Raw genomic sequence first — 16902 nt, 5'->3', positions numbered from 1 at the left:
TTATCTGACTCTTCGGTTTCTGAGCCCTTAGGTTACATTCAGATCACATTTTCAGGCTTTTTTCTGCAACCATGAGGGCTAGATTTGATTTGGATGTGAGAGAGAGAAATAGGAGTTTAAAATGAGAGTCTTTTCCCCACAGAGGCACCATACTGTTTATTTCCTCTGCACAGTTCTTTGCCAGTTCTCCTCTACTGCCTTAATTGGGGTCCTTTTATAGGCTTTGGATTGGGCCTTTGTTTCTTATCCACTTCTGTCATATCTTTATTAAGAAGGACAGGTGTTGCTAACTAAGCACAGTTTCCTTCTCTGTTTGCTGCACGCGCACTTTACTCTCCAGCTCTGAGTCTCAGATCGACCCACCAGCAGTGGAAGGATGCAGCTGAAGCCTTTGGAGGGCAACAGCCACATGCTTGCAGAGAAAAGCCATTTACTTTCAGGCTCAATCATGTGATTTAGATTATGGGCAACAACTAAACAAGAAAGAATGAAAGTAAAGTTTCCATGAGAGAGCACAGTATGATTTACATCAGCTGAGGTTCTGGCTCTGTAATGCTGAGGTGATTGTTTCATATTTTGGTTATTATCCTCAACCTCTTTCCTCCTTGGTCCCTAAAGCCACCAAAGAGCTCAGGAAAAAAATGTTTTTGCTATTGATGAAAAAGGATATTATTTTCTGTAGGCACAGTATATAGGAAAATACTTTTCTCCCCTGGGTAATAATAATAAAAAAATTCTATACCATTTCCTCATTGATATTATAGCGTCAAGCAAGTATCCATGGGACTCCATGGATTCATCAATGGACAACATCTTTACATAATGAAAGTTTCATGGATCTGTTCCAGATTCATGTACAATCCCACAGAAATATAGGCACTGGGCCCCACTGAGGTTTGACTAGGGAAGGTAATTAAGGAAACTACAAAAAAAAAATCTTCCTTGTTACAACTTTCTGCGTATCAAATAATCCCCCCTACCAGTTTCTGTGCCTTGTTGGGCATAGAAGGCGTTTACCAGGTGGGAGATAAGTACGTTCAATGTATGTTCTCGTTACTTGAAATAATGTTTCTTTGTGCAATAAGAGTCCCTAATATGTTGCATGTGGTTTCCATTCGGAGCTTTGTGGGATCTCTTCCAGGAAGTTTCAGGTCATTACCTCAAGCCTTCCTCAGCTGAAAAAGGATTGAGGTAATAACCCACAATATCCTGGAGGAGGAGGGAAAAAAAGTTCTATAAAGCATTGAAGACAAGAGAATGAAAATTGCACGCAGGGTAGATAGAGGGAATGTGCCCTTTGACCCTGTAGGAAAGGTGTAATAAAATGAGCAGTATTGAAGCAATATGTCAAATTCCAAGAGATCGGGTGAGGAGAGCAGTCTGCTCAAAATTGAAACCATTGGTTCCCTCACCAACTGCTGGGCCTGATCTGGTGAGAGGCTGAGCACCTACCCAGGGCCCTCACTTCTCATTCGCTCTCACATACTTCAAAGGGACTCAGCATCTCACAGGGCCGGGCACTGATTGGTTACGAGGTTTCCTGTAAGATAATGGCTGGCTGCTTAACAAGGAGGGGGACAAGAAAGTGCTGTGTGCTAACAAGCTTCTTCAAAAGCTTACGGCACGACCGAGGTGGCTTGCAGGATAATACAGATCATAAAGAATCACTGTAGAGGGAAAAGGTCCTTAGCTAAAGGAGGTCAGATTTAAGTGTAAGTGTATCTTATCCCACTTTTATTGTGAGTGTCAGTTGCCACTATCCTTCACTCCATTATGGTCTCCCATTTCCTCTCTCCCCATCTGAACACTCCTTCCCTGTGACAGAAGTTACCATATACAGCCACTCAATGTTTTCTGGTCACAGGCCAGTTTTCTATTGAGCAAGCTATTTGCCCCAGACCTGAGCCAAGACTCCCCAGTGCTTGCAGTCCTTTTCAAAGCAGGGAAGGATTGCCTTCCAGCTGAAGAACAAATCAGGGAATCAGAGCTGGGTTGTCTCCGCAGCTCTGCTACAGACCAGGGGCAAGTCACTGTAGCTCACGAAAGCTTATGCTCAAATAAATTTGTTAGTCTCTAAGGTGCCACAAGTACTCCTTTTCTTTTTGCGAATACAGTCTAACACGGCTGCTACTCTGAAACCGGTGATTTTTCAGAAATTCTGAGCACTCACAGCTCCAATGAACTTCCCTTGTAGTAACAGGTGCTCAGCACTTCTGAAAATCAGTGTCTCTACTTACTCTGTGACCCAGTTACAAACAAGTGTTTTATGGAGCTTTAACAAAAGACAAACTGAGCTATCTTTCTAAAAGGCATGCTTTAATCCGGCATCTGGCAGAAATTCTACAGCCAGGCAGGGAGGGGGAAGAGGAGGAGCTGGGCTGGATGGTTGTAATGACCCCTTCTGGCCTTGGAGATTGTGAATTCATTAATTCACCTGATCATCCCCTTCCTTCGTGGGCCTTGGGGAGAAAAGGATTGCCAGCATTGCCCTCAGCAAGCTTGTAACACTTGCAGCTCTGCATTAAGACAATGGTTATAAGCAAATCTCATGCATCAAGGCTTCAGTTGATCACCTTCAGGGGTCAGGAAGGATTATTCCCCCCCCCCCCCCGATGCAAAATTGATCAGATAGATCCTCTTATTCCCCACCCCCTTTCTCTGAAGCTTAATCTGGAGACAGGACACTAGACTAGGTGAATTAATGATCTGACGTGATACAGAGAATCCTCTTTTTTAGATGCCTGTCTGGTGTGTCTTGCTCTAACTGACAGCCAGATTTGGGCTCCGGAAGGAATTTCCCCCCCAGGTCAGATTGGCCAGGATTTTGGGGTTAATTGTTTGTTTTGCCTTCCACTGCACACAGTACATGGATCACTTGCTGGGATCATCTGAGTATCTCACCCAATCAATTCCGCACTGCTGCAGGGGCCTTAGGCATTGATGCACCTCGGTCTCTTCTGTGGCACACGACTGTTTAGTCTCCTGAGGACTGAAATGCTTTAGTATAACTCAAGTGATTGGGCCCAATATAGAGGTATCTGGGTGAAACTGAATGACCTGTGACATACATGTCAGACTAGATAAAATAATGGTCCTGCCTATGAAAGCTCCTGCCGTGGTGTATGAAGCTCTCAGAACTGTAGTGACTGTAGCTTGAAGGGCAGGAGCATTCTGTGAGGCGGATTTCAAAGGGCTCACCAAGGCAGCTGGAATTGCACAAAGGCCAGTTTAGCTGGGTAGCTGCCTAGGGCAGCAGAGGGCTGGGCGGTTGCCTAGGATGGCAGATTTGGCCCGGCCACACCTCCATCATCACGGAGGAGACACTGGGTTAAACCTGAGTGGTGCTGTGATCTTGGGCCCCAGGTCACAATGCCACTCACTCAGAGTCGGTTTGGTCACGACAGAGAGACTGCAGGGCCATGTTTGAATGATGTGGGGCGCAGCTCACTGAAGTGTTGCCTAGGTGACAGATTGGGTTGAGCGGCCTCTGGAATTGCAGCCCCACCCCTAAAAAAGAAAGCAGGGTTGGATGTAGTGGGTAAACAAGGACCCTCTCGTTTTGCTATTATTTTGTTGTTACTTTATTTTCTTGTTGGTGGTGTGAGCCAATTAACCTTACGGCAGGTAAATGAGAAGGCACGGTCGGCTGATTGCATTTACAGCGACATCACGAGACCCTTTAGATCTTCTACAGTCCTGCTATAAGTTACTGGGCTCAGTACTCTTCACTTGGTCAGCAGAACAGCAAATCTCCAATTGACTTCAAAGGGGACAGGCTTTAACCCTGTGAATCTACAAACACATTTGCAAAACTGGCTAGTGATTCTGGGTGCCCAAATTACGGTACTTTAAAGGGACCTTATTTTCAGAAAGTGCTGAGCACTCACCAGCTGAAAATTAGGCCCCTTAAAAGGTTCCAAAACGGAAGCACCCAAACTCACTAGCCATGTTTGAAAATCCTTGCCATTTGCAGTGAAGAATAAGCCAATATACTTGGTTGTAGCTTATGCTTAACATCTCTACTGCCCAGACTACTGAGGCACTGTGGACAGTGGGTGAGGCTGTGGCTTTTAAGCTCCAGTAAGGGAGAGCGGGATGCGAAGCTACCCTGTCCCAGGAAGAGCAATGGAGAGATGGTGCCTCAGAGCAGTGGTGCTCCTTGTGCACGGCAGAGGAGCAATCTGCTCCATCCAATGGGAGGCTCGAAATTGCACTGGCTTTAGCCACCAGCATGGAGTGTGGAGCTGCAAAGGTGCTGCAAAACTGCTTCTCTCTCCTCCACCCAGTCCTGTGCAAAGTCAGAGGATCTATCCCCATAGCTAATACATTGTAGAAACCTCTAAAAGTGACCAAAAGTAGTTTTTCCATGCCTAATGCCGTTATTTTAAGGACCAACATCTCAGGACATTCCAGGACTAGAAACAAGAGCTATGTATATCGTTGGAAAGTTGCGAACCTTCTCTTTCCAGTGGTTAAACCATCCCTTTCTAGCCTGGATGTGTTACGAGACATTGGACCTTAAACCTCTCAGCATCGCCACCCCAAGCATTTAAAAATCATGAGTCAGGCCCCCAAAATCAAGAGACTGGTTTAAAAAAATCAAGAGTTTTTTAAAAATAATAAATACTGGGGTCTTTTTCTTTGCCTTCTGGTGTCTGGGCCTTCAGCATACACTTGCTTCACATTTTAAAGCTTCTCTCTGCAGTCAGGAAGGCTGGAAACTTATTTTTATTTTTTTAAATGACAGCTGGGATTTCATGCAATCTCTTTAATCTAGCAGCTGCAGTGGCGTGCCATGACATTTTTAGTAAGGCATGCAAGGCATGACCTCACACATACAGTGCATGCAAGGTCACGCTGCTGGGAGGATGCCATTTTGTTCTCCCAAATGGCATCATCCATGTGCGTTTAGGGACTGGATGGAATCATCCCATGGGCACAGCCAGTCCTGGGGCGTGCGATGCATTCATTGCATATGTAGCCAACGCCCCAAGCAGCTGGGTCTTCAAAAAACCCCACTAAATATCACAAGACTCCCAATAAAATCAAGAGAATTGGTGTCATGGGGTCCTTGAGTGAATATTGCCCCTCCCATTGTGTAGTTTTGAGGGGGGCATTCCACATTTTGGGGGAAGAGAAGAAACTTTTCTGCTGGTTGCCATATGCCATACATCCATTCTGGGTGCTGGGAACATCTATATAATATCACTTAAATGCACATATTTTGGACTAACAGCCAGCAACTGAAACCCTCCAAAAAGGCTGCAAGTGCAAGGGTTTTGGCTACACAGATTCATAGACTTTAAGACCAGTAGGGACCATTACATCGTCTAGCCTGACCTCCTGGAGAACACAGGCCATATATTTCACCCAGTTATCTCTGTACTGAGCCCAAGAACTTGTGTTCAGCTCAAGCAGATCTGCCAGAAAGGCATCCAGTCTTGATCTGAAAACATCAAGAGACGGAGAATCCACCACTTCCCTGGGTAATTTGTTCCAACAGTTAATCACCCTGACTGCTAAACATTTGTGCCTTATTTCTCAGTAGAATTTGTCTATCTTCAGCTTCCAGCCTTTGGTTCTTGTTAGGCCTTTTCTGCTAGGTTACAGAGCCCTTTAGTGCCTTAAATTGAGTGCTTTAAGTCTCTGATGATAAGGGATTTTCTCCAGGCCTCGAATAATTTTTGAGGTTCTTTTCTGCCTCCTTGCCAATTTTTCAACATTGTTTTGAAAACAGGGACACCAGAACTGGACACACTATTCCACTATCGATCTCATCAATGCTGTACACAGAAGCAACATCACCTCCCTACTCACTACTCCCCTCTTAATACATCCAAGGATTGCATTAGCCTTTTTTGCAACAACATCACATTGGGAGCTCATGTTGAGTTGCTTGTCCATTACAACCCTAAATCCTTTTCAGAGCCACTATTTCTGAACATAGTCCCCCACCCCCCCATTCTGTAGGCATCACCTGCATTCCTTATTCCTAGATATATAATTTTGCATTTGCCTGTATTAAGATACATTTTGTTTGAATGGATCCAGCTTACCCACTGATCCAGACCTCTCTGTATGACTGTCCTGTCCTCATCATTATTTACCCCTTTGCCAATCTTTGTACCATCCACATATTTGATCAGCAGTGATTTTATACCAACTTCCATCATTGGTGAAAATGTTGAATGGCATTGTGTCCACTACTGATCCCTGCAGGACTCCACGAGAAGGGATGGCAAAATGGAACCCGGCAGAGCCCCACGTGTAAGCCTTTGGAGCAGAAATGCAATTGCTCACTACTGCTTTCTGGGAGCTCTCAGAGGGAAAGAAACAAGACACAGAAGAGAAACTCATCCGATCACTTCTAGAGTCCCCAGGCCAGCTAGCATTTGACAGTCAATTGTATCAAAAATCTCTGCGTGGATAATCATTTTCCCCCTCCATTTTTCAATGACCTGGACTGCTGCCAGATTTAAAAGAAATCATCTCAAATGTTCCCTCTATCTTCCATCTCCGGGAGATCGTCAGATAAGCCATGCAGGGCTAAAAACCAAACGACCTCGAGTCAAAGATATCTGAGGATTCCAGATATGGTGGGAGTTGCCTAATTGCAACCTTCTAAGTTGTTTCCCCACCAAAAAGGAAGCTTGGAGACCAGAAAAGAAAAGGAGTACCCGTGGCACCTTAGAGACTAACAAATTTATTAGAGCATAAGCTTTCGTGAGCTACAGCTCACGAAAGCTTATGCTCTAATAAATTTGTTAGTCTCTAAGGTGCCACGGGTACTCCTTTTCTTTTTGCGAATACAGACTAACACGGCTGCTACTCTGAAACTTGGAGACCAGGTGACATTTGGAGAGAAAGTGTCAGCATAAAGAGGTGATTTATTGAGTGAGAAAGCCCTTGTGCCGGGAGGCACTGATAGTTCTACTCCAGTAATGTCCCATTGGCCTTCACCTGCTAAGAGAGGGACAGATCTAACTCACAAACTTCACATCCCCCAGCACCTACCGAACCCAGCAGGGGACATTAGCTGAAACTCAAGCCAAGTCACCTGCCTAGTGACTATGAGGGCTATTAAATAAGCTGTGCTCCCTTTCCACGTCCTGACATTCCTTCTAGCAACAGGGGATGAGTGCCAGAGCAGAGCTCAGCATGACCAGGGAGGGAAGATATGGGTGGCTTTCTACCCCTTCATCCCCCTCCCCCCACTCCCACCCTCTCCCCTGGATCCTGGAGAGGGAGTCAACACACAAGCTAGAGCAGTCTTAGGGTTGTCAGAAAAAAACCCTTATGGGGCCTTTGGCTTACCCCTTCCAATGGCAGGACACTGCTTACCCTGTACGGGGGGGGTGCCTACACCCACCCTGTGTCAGCTTGGGTACGTCTACACTCATGCTTCCCAGTTTGAGTAGGCAGACACGTGCTCGCTTGAAACAACAGTGTAGCCAGAGATAGCCACCCAAGCACATACCCCGGGGGTCCGGATGGGTGTGGGGCTCAGGAAGCTAGCCTGTGCTGCCAGCTGTGCGACCCCCCAGCGACAGTGTTATTTTTAGTGCACTAGCTCGAACAGCACGAATGCATGTCTGTGAGCTATGAGCCATGCTACCTGCTGTCGATATACCTAAGAAACTCATCAGCTCCTGCTTATGGCAGCGCTAAGTCTTCTTAAAAAATGGGTTTTCTTCAGTCCTCTGTCTACGCCGGTATTATTTTTCCTTGGCATTTATTCCTGTTCTCGCTCTCTTGTGTATTCTTTTATTTGTTCATCAAATTATCCTTTGAACTGGCTTCTGCTTATTTTCAGAGGCCTCCTGACTCTCCTTCCTATGCTAATCTTCCCCTTCCCTTCAGGCCCGTGTGGCCGCTGTTGCCCTTTAATGCTGCTTAGATTTAACAATGAAGAATTTGAATTGCTGTCTCGCCCAGCCATTCCTGCTCTTCTGCCATAAAATTCTCTGTACGTGCCAGGATTCCAATCAAAATTCCTCCAGGTGTTTTGCTTTCCCTCAGAGTCAGTGTGGCTGAGGTCAACAACTTTCCATGCTGCTTCCTCCACTACTTCACTCCTCACCCGCTTTGCAAATCTGACAACGTTGCAATTCCACTTGATCCCAGATGCCCTCATCTTCAGACCACAGATTGAGTCCAGAACGCCTGGTGACTATGAGGGCTGTTAAATAAGCTGTGCTCCCTTTCCACGTCCTGACATTCCTTCTAGCAACAGGCACCCCCGCTCCATCCCCAGGTTAGTTTTTATCCCAATCAATATGCGTAATTCAAACACCCCACCCCCCGTCTTCCCTAACTCCTCCACTCTAGCCTGGCATAGTGTGCCTGATGTATGCAATCAGCTGAGCAATTATTTATACTGCTGCGGAACCCAAAAGTACCTGTCGGGATTGTGGTTCCATTGTACCGGCTGCCAGGCAAACGCAGGGCCTGAACCAATGCTTCCTGATGCCAACAGGGGTCTTGCCATTGATTTCTGTGGGAGATGACTCAGACCCTAAAATGCACAAGCACAGATGACGGGCAGGGGACAGGGGTATAACATACAAGTTAATGAGCAGGATGATCAGCACGTGTCTTGCTAGCTACCTGGTGGAGGGGGTTTAATGGCGGCTTAGGTGGACGGAGGAGAAATGTGATCAAGGGAGTAGAAAAAAGAAAGGAAGATTATTTCTGTGCTCCAATTAGCAGTGGTAGGTTTGCATTGTCCCCATCTTAAAGATGGGGAAACCAAAGCACAGAGGCTGCTTCTGCACACTGAGAATTTTTCTCAAATTCTCCCTCCATTGCTCTAGCATCAGACTGGCTGCCGGCTTTTTAAAGCCCCACGCCATCCAGACCTGCTCCAGGTCTAGCTGACAGAGTAAAATTGCCAGCAGCCAGTTTACAGTCAGTGTACACAGGGTCAGACACATTACTGGTCAGATTTTCAAAAGAGTCCCAGTACCTGGGAACTGAATAGGGGGACAGATTTTTCAGAAGAGCTCAGCACGATTTCATTGTGAAAATCTGGCCAGGAGTGTGACAGTGGGAGCTGATTTGGAAACCTAAACCTTTTTTAGATGGGAACTGAATTCATTTGAAAATCTGCTCCAGATGGTGAGTGATGAGCATGTGAAGGTCTGGCCCTGCAGGATTTGCAGAGGGAGGCAAATTCTCCCAAACATTCTCAGGAGTCTATGCTCAGAATGACCAGTGTAGTTGCTGTCATGGAGTCCCCGGGCGATGCTCTGGAACTACTCCATACGAAGCCAGTCAGGACTCTGGGGGAGCCTCCTCTCTGTGAGCAGACTGTCTCCAGGGCAAGAAGCTTACACAGCTTTGACCTTCCTGGGTCTGACCTCGGAGCATTCAGCATCCCCTACCCCACCGTGTGCTTCCCACAGCGAGTCCGCCCAGGCGGGGCTCCTGGGGAAGCCAGAGGGCCCTGCACCCTAGCTCCGCAGTCAGACGCAACTCTCAGCCAGCCAGTAAAACAGAAGGTTTATTAGCTGACAGGAACACGGTCTAAAACAGAGCTTGAGGCACAGAGAACAGGACTCCTCAATCAGGTCCATCTTGGGGGGCAGGGAGGCCAGAGCCCCATCTGGGCCTCCCTCCATTTCCCCAGCCAGCTCCAAACTGGAACTCTCCCACCTCTCCTCTGGCCTTTGTCTCTTTCCCGGGCCAGGAGGCCACCTGATCTCTTTGTTCTCCAACACCTTCAGTTGGCACCTTTGCAGAGGAGGGGCCCAGGCCATCAGTTGCCAGGAGACAGAGTGTTGGCCATTCTCTGTGCAGACAGCATCACACTGGTCCTCTAGGGCTCTGCAACAATCACACACCCTTATCCCACCACCCTGATACTTAAGAAATGCCTAGAGGAAACTGAGGCACCCACACAGTATTCAGAGAAAACATTAAGAACATTTCCCACTTCATCACAGTTGCTTCACACTCCCTCGTGCCCTTCTCATGCATTCGTTTTCCACCACTGTTTGAGCAGCTGACTTTTACTTGTCCAAATGCTTTCAGCGAGCGAGTGTGTGCGCTAAGCTCTCACGCTCAAGTATTGGCACCAGTATAGAACAATGATCCTGTTACTGCCAAGTATCATATGGTGCTTGTCCTTGAGTATGTATTTCCCTCCAATTCAGCTGTCTTGGGAAACCGAGTCTCCTTAGTGCTTATGTCTCAAGTGAAAACTCCCGAATATGTTGTGGAAAACACCTTTTTTCTTTTTTTAGGTGGGTGTGTGCTAAGTTAAGGGTACTCAGGCTAATCCCTAGCTCTTAGTTTACTCATGGTAACAAATTAGCCCTATCAAAGGACCCAATCGAATGCCCACATAAGTGGTCCCCTGGGGAACTGGATCAGCCCCAAAGCCCTTATTATAGTAGGTAAATAGTATTTCCCAAATTTGCAAATAAGGAAATGGAGCTGTAGGTCCAGAGCCTACTTTCACGTCTGGTTTACCCCAGTGTAACTCCATTGACCTCAGCAGAGTTAATCCTGTCTTACATCAGTCTAGCTGAGAGCTAACCACAGACCTGTAGTAGTTAGGTGACTGGTCTGAGGCCACAATAGGGTAAGAACTCAGGAAAGCCTGGCTGACAGACCGCACAGCCACCACTTCTCACGCCCATCACCTCAAGGGACCAGGAAGAAGATGTTTCCCTGCAGCTGTCTGGGTGCATTCTGAGAATGTAGCAACTTGCTCTAAACCATCAGATGCTGGACATTGGGAGGGGTAGGGTGCCAGACTGGATGGACAAATGGTACAATCTGCTATGGAAAACACTTGTATGCATGGGAGAGTCTAACAAAACCAGTAGTGCAAGGGCCTCAAGTGGATGTGAAATACAGAGTGCAATTTTAAGCCAACGTTCTCCTCGCTGATCTGATCTTTATATCAGTGGAGCCAATCTCAGTTACGTATTTAGCAGGGAAAGTTGCGGTGAATGGGATTTCTGCCACGGAATTAGTGCAAATTAATCCACAGGGATCAACACTGTAAATAAAAGATTCAAATAAACAAATGGGGGGAATTTTTGCCCGTGACATCTGAAACATCAGGCTTCGAGCTCTTCTCCAAACTAGAACTTCCAGCCATGAAAAAATCCAAGAGAAACAGAGGAATTTCTCTAAAACTTTTCAAAAATACATTCACCTCTGCCAGTAATAGCCATCCCTTCACAGCACCATTTGGATAATTCATCCTATGTCTTGTTCATCTGTCACCCTACTGGCTTGGGGTGGTGGGGGGAGGAGGATTTGTGTGTGTTTTCCGCAATGGTCGGTATGTGTGTATATATATATAAAAAGGGAGGCCCAGATTTTGGCAGGCATCCCTGCCTGGAATGAAATAAAACTTTGTTTTATTTAAGTGATCTGGTTGTGAGGGGAAAGAGAGAGAGAGAAGGGAAACAAATAAAGATAGTTAAAAAAGTGAGTGTGAAAGAAATACTCAAGGGAGGCAAATAAAGGACTTTTTTATTGCTAATAACACGTGTTCTGGCATGTGCTTTGCACATTGTTAACCCACCTTGAAACCGGTAAATTTTTTTTTTAAATCTGTCTTCTGGATATTGAGTTATTGCAATTGAAATATGAAAAAAATTGCTTTAAAAATATCTCTTTTACAGTTCGCATAGAAACCCTGAAGGATGATGGGTGATTTCATTCTTTGCTGTGGCTATATTCATAAATCGCCCCAATGGGTCAGGTTGGCTGCATACATGCTGCTGCCTGTGCATCAGGGTTATACTAATAGGGTGGATGGTTTCAGCAGCTGTCACACTGATGGTTGCTGTACATTTCGCCAGGCTGGTTCTGCTCTCAGAAACCAAACAGGATGGAATTTTATGGCAGTGGGGGAATAAAACTGCAGAGGGAATAGAGAGTAGAGGTCAGATTCATTCTGGCAGCAGGATCATTCTTGCTTGCAACAAGTAGCAGGTAAGGCCCCAATCCCTACAGAGAATGCACTTAAGTACATACTTAAGTATGCCCCTAAACAGGGATGGATTTAAGAAATGCTTAAGTGCATTCCTTGAACAAGGCCTTACATATTTGCAAGTCACTGCCACCTAGGATTTAATTTGTGGGGTGTTCTGGACTGCAGTTGTGTGCTTGATGTGTGCAATCAGCTGAGCATTTGCACTCTTAGATAACTGAATGCAAAAGAGGCCAAGGCTGGCTATAGCCCTTGGTAACTTCCTAATTTGCAAGAACGCATGACAATAGGGCCCGGAACGTTGAAATTCATTTGTCCTGCAGGGAGGTTTCTTTCGCTGCAGGGAGAATCCCATTGAATAACACTGAGCTCCTGTATTTAAAAAAAGACATTGCTTCCTGCAGGACAGGTGCAATATTAGGGCTGTGATTATGTGCCCTATGTGATTATGTGGGAAGGAACTCTAGGAAATCTGCCCTGTGACTGTTTTTCTTTTAAATTTGCATGTGATTGTAAAAGTAAGGGGATCACTTAGTTTCAGCCAGAGCCAGATATAATGCAGGAATTCACACAGACCAGCCACTCCTATGTTTCTTCACTTTCTCCTCAATCCCAGACAGAACGTCAGTTCCATGTAAATTTCCCCAATGTACTTCTGCCACTGCACCCTAGACCAGCGTAGGATGGGGCAAACCAACCTGTTATTCAATTATCTTTTCAGCTGGAAACAAATACACCGAGAAAAATTGTTCTCATGGCATTTGCAGAACAACTGGAAACCTCATGAAAAAGCCAGTTCTTGGAGATTTACAGCCCTGTTTTGCAGACCCAAAGAGTCGTGTATTTTATGGCGCAGAACAAAAAGTTTCAGATAAGTATGCAAAGCTTTTGGTGCTTCTCTGCAACACACCAAGCCTCTAAATGTTTAGAGCTTAACTCATCACCAGACCCTACTTGAAATCCACCACCAGTTACTCCAGGCATCAGTGTCCCAATGAAGTCAACCTGCTTAACTGGAATGATGGTTCGTGATATCAAACAACTTCCTTACCAGCCCATCCACCAATTCTTCTGTGTTTTTCTGTGAGGTTACCATAACAACAGACATCCACACTGGGCCTTTCATCCCAAATGGTCGACAAACACTGCAAACTGCATATTACAAGGGTCAAATGATGTTAATGCAAAATTAAGGTTGCACAGTAGGAAATCACAGTAACACAGGGCCAGGTTGTGGCCATGCATCGCTCCTGGAGGCAAAAGCCGCCCCAAGGGAAAGCGCAGTGGCTAAGGGAAAGCTGGGCCCTGCCCCTCCACCCCAGACAGAAATGCTAGCCAGGTGTTAGAGGATGGTGACTACGCCTCCCCATTTGTATCGCTCAGATCTCTGGGATTCATTGTGCATCCAGACATTTATTTATTAATTGGCAGTTGCTGGTTGCTAAAGGTTTACTAGTACGCTACACAGATGAGCATTTGGGCCAGAGAGGTTAACGAAGCAATGCCAACAGTGGGTGCTAGGGAAACAGGCAACAACCAAGTCAGTCGTGCTAGAGGAGGACTGTGAAAACATGTTTTAAATAAACCCTGAACTCAGCCCTGGTTTGCTACCCAGCAGCCCCCCTGGCCAGCCTTTACAGTCCCTGCCTCAGTCATTCTCCAGGTGCGCTAGTGAAACATTTGTGATTTCAAAAACCAGCTGGAGCTTGACAGCTTCATCCAAGTTTTGCTTTGTGGATTCATTCAAGCCTGAAATTCAGCCCAAAATTAAATGGATGAAACAAACTTCCCCAAGGTCCAGGCATACCTGACTCACTGAACATTGCCCAGCTCCAGCCTGCACCTTGCCCATCTTGTCTGAATGACAGCACAGCACCTGCTGACACCAGGCTGGGACACTGATTCATAACTGACTCACCAAGAGGCACAATTTTCCCCTTGAGGTTTCCTTTCAGGTACCAACCCTGTTGTGATGGGTTCGGTCACAGAGATCCCCTTGGGACTGTCACCTAATGTGCTAAAATTGCCTCTGAGCCTGTTTTCCCTGCCAGCTTGAGACTCCAGAATCCTGCCTTGTTGAACCAGACATGCTAGTCTGCTGCAACATAGACCCAGGTCTGGTCCACGCCCCCAGAGCTGCAGTTAACCAAAAACTGTTCAGAGGGTCACCTATCTCCAGCACTCAGACACCCAGTTCCCAAAGGGATCCAAAACCCAAATAAATCCATTTTACTCTGTATAAAGCTTATAAAGGGTAAATTCATAAATTGTTCACCTTCTATAACACTGATAGAGAGATATGCACAGCTGATTGCTCCCCCAGGTATTAATCACTTACTCTGGGTTTATCAATAAACAAAAGTGATTTTACTTAGTATAAAAAGTAGGATTTAAGTGGTTTCAAGTAATAACAGACAGAACACAGTAAGTCACCAAGCAAAATAAAGCAAAAACATGCAAGTCTAAGCCTAATACATCAAGAAACTGATTACAGGTAATATCTCACCCTCAGAGATGTTCCAATAAACTTCTTTCACAGATTAGACTCCTTCCTAGTCTGGGCCCAATCCTTTCCCCGGTACAGTTCTTGTTAGTTCCAGCAGACATCTCAGGTGGTAAGCAGGGGTTTTCTCATGACTAGCAATCCCTCTTGTCCTGCTCCACCCCCTTTTATAGCTTTGGCACAAGGCGGGCATCTTTTGTCTGTGCTTGTCCCCAACCCTGCCTCATCAATGGAAAAGTACAAGGATTAAGATGGATTCCAGTATCACGTGACATGGTCACATGTCACTGTAAGAACCCTAGTCTCCATTTTTCCTGGGTTAGCCCACACGTACACAGGAAGGTTTGCAGGTAAATAAACCATTTACAACCAATTGTCCTAGTCAATAGGAGCCATCAAGATTCTAAATCACCATTAATGGCCCACACTTTGCATAATTACAATAGGATCTCAGAGTAATGCTTCATATTTCTTGGTTCAGATACAAGAATGATATATGCATACAAATAGGAGGAATATATTCAATAGGTTATAACCTTTGTTATGATATCTTACAGGAGACCTTTTGAGTAAAGCATATTCCAGTTACATCATATTCACACTCATAAGCGTATTTCCATAAAACATAGGGACTACAACGTCACTATCTAGCAGCAAAGGTCACATCCCTAGCTGTAATGGCTGCAGTCATGTGTTTCAATGCATGCCTCTTCTGGAAAGCATCTGATCATACATGGTGAAGTCCTATCTCACAAAATGACAGGTTTCAGAGTAGCAGCCGTGTTAGTCTGTATTCACAAAAAGAAAAGGAGTACTTGTGGCACCTTAGAGACTAACAAATTTATTTGAGCATAAGCTTTCGTGAGCTACAGCTCACTTCATCGGCTCATGAAAGCTTATGCTCAAATAAATTTGTTAGTCTCTAAGGTGCCACAAGTACTCCTTTTCTATCTCACAAAGGAACCTTGGGCTCGAGGCAGGCAGCCATTTGTTCAGGTGCCAGATGATTGCTCATGGCATTCTGCCCACTGAGCTGTTTGCAAGCTACTGGCTGGTGTGGAGAAAGAAAGTCAGACAGAATCATTATTCTCCATCGTTCATTGAGCTCGGCAAGGAAAAACAGCCACAATCAATGGACAAATCTCAGCAGTGGTTTGTCAGGTTGGCTGGGAGTCAGCGGCCCCAGTGGAAGTAGCACAGCTACCGTATTACTGTGTCTTAGCTTTCTCCTTCCAGTCAAAGGGAGACAAAATGCAGGGATCCTAGATCTGACAGCAAACCCAAGTGCTGCTTCTTCAGTGCTCGGAAACACTCTTTGTTAAAGTGAAAGCCAGAGATAGGTATGAGATGCGGCATATGAACCCCAAAGCTCAAGTGGGTTCAGGTCCAGGGTTATGGTCTGGCCCATTCCAGAGCTATGGGCCAGCCACAGAGTTCAGATCCAGGTTGAGATATGAACTTCCTCCACACGCAGGGATACTCAGACCTAGGGCAGTCAGAGTTAGGCCCATCTACAATAAAACACCACCGTTCAGTGAAGCTTTCCTGCTATAAAAGTCTAGTGAATAGGGCACTGAATTGAGACTCAGGAGACTGGGGTCCAATTTCCAGCTCAACCACTGGTTTCCTGTGTGACCTTGGGCAGGACACTCAATCTGCTCTGTGCCTCAGTTCCCCATCTGTAAAATGGGACAGTGCTTCCCTAGCCTACAGGGGGTTTGCTGAGAATAAAAATCCATTAATGAAGGGGAGGCAGTGTTTCCAAGTGGTTAGGGCACTGGCCTGAGACCTGGGTTCTATACCTGGCTCAGCCTTGGGCAAGTCACTTTACCTTCATGCTCCTTAGTTTCCCCATCTGCAAAATGGAGACAAAGATATTGATCTTCTTTGTAAAGTGGTTTAAGATCTATGCAGAAAAAGCGATCTTTAAAAGCTAGCTATTATTACTATTAAGTAACTTGCCCAAAGCTATAGAGTAAATCAGTGTCGAGCTAGGATTAGACTGCAGGCAACCCTGACTCCTAGTTTGATGCTTAGTAGACTAGACGATGCTGCTTCCATCATGGTCTTGCCCATATCCTGGCCTGAAAATAGATAGTAGCTCAGCAACTGTCACTAACGCTGATTCCTACTCTCTACTGCGAACGTGCCATCTTCTGTTCTCTGGTCTTAGCTAGTGAGGGGCTCCCTGCCCGAACCCTGAGAGAGATGTAGCTCTGTCTAGTTTCGATAAGCAGTGAAAAGTTTGGATGCTTATCCATACTGCAAATCTTGGTTAGACACCATGTGCAAAATCTCTGTCTGGGTGGTGGTGGTGTTTGTGATTCCAACCCAGCCCGGAAGTAGGGAGTTTAGAATTGCTTAAAGTTGACAAAAATGGAGAGGAGACACTTTTTTGAACCGTGCGCTCTTCAGAGAAGATTCCAAGTGATGGCATGGGTCAGTA

This window comes from Dermochelys coriacea, chromosome 1, assembly GCF_009764565.3.
Source record: "Dermochelys coriacea isolate rDerCor1 chromosome 1, rDerCor1.pri.v4, whole genome shotgun sequence".
Classification (NCBI taxonomy): Eukaryota; Metazoa; Chordata; order Testudines; family Dermochelyidae; genus Dermochelys; species Dermochelys coriacea.
Note: the sequence above shows the minus strand (reverse complement) of the source record.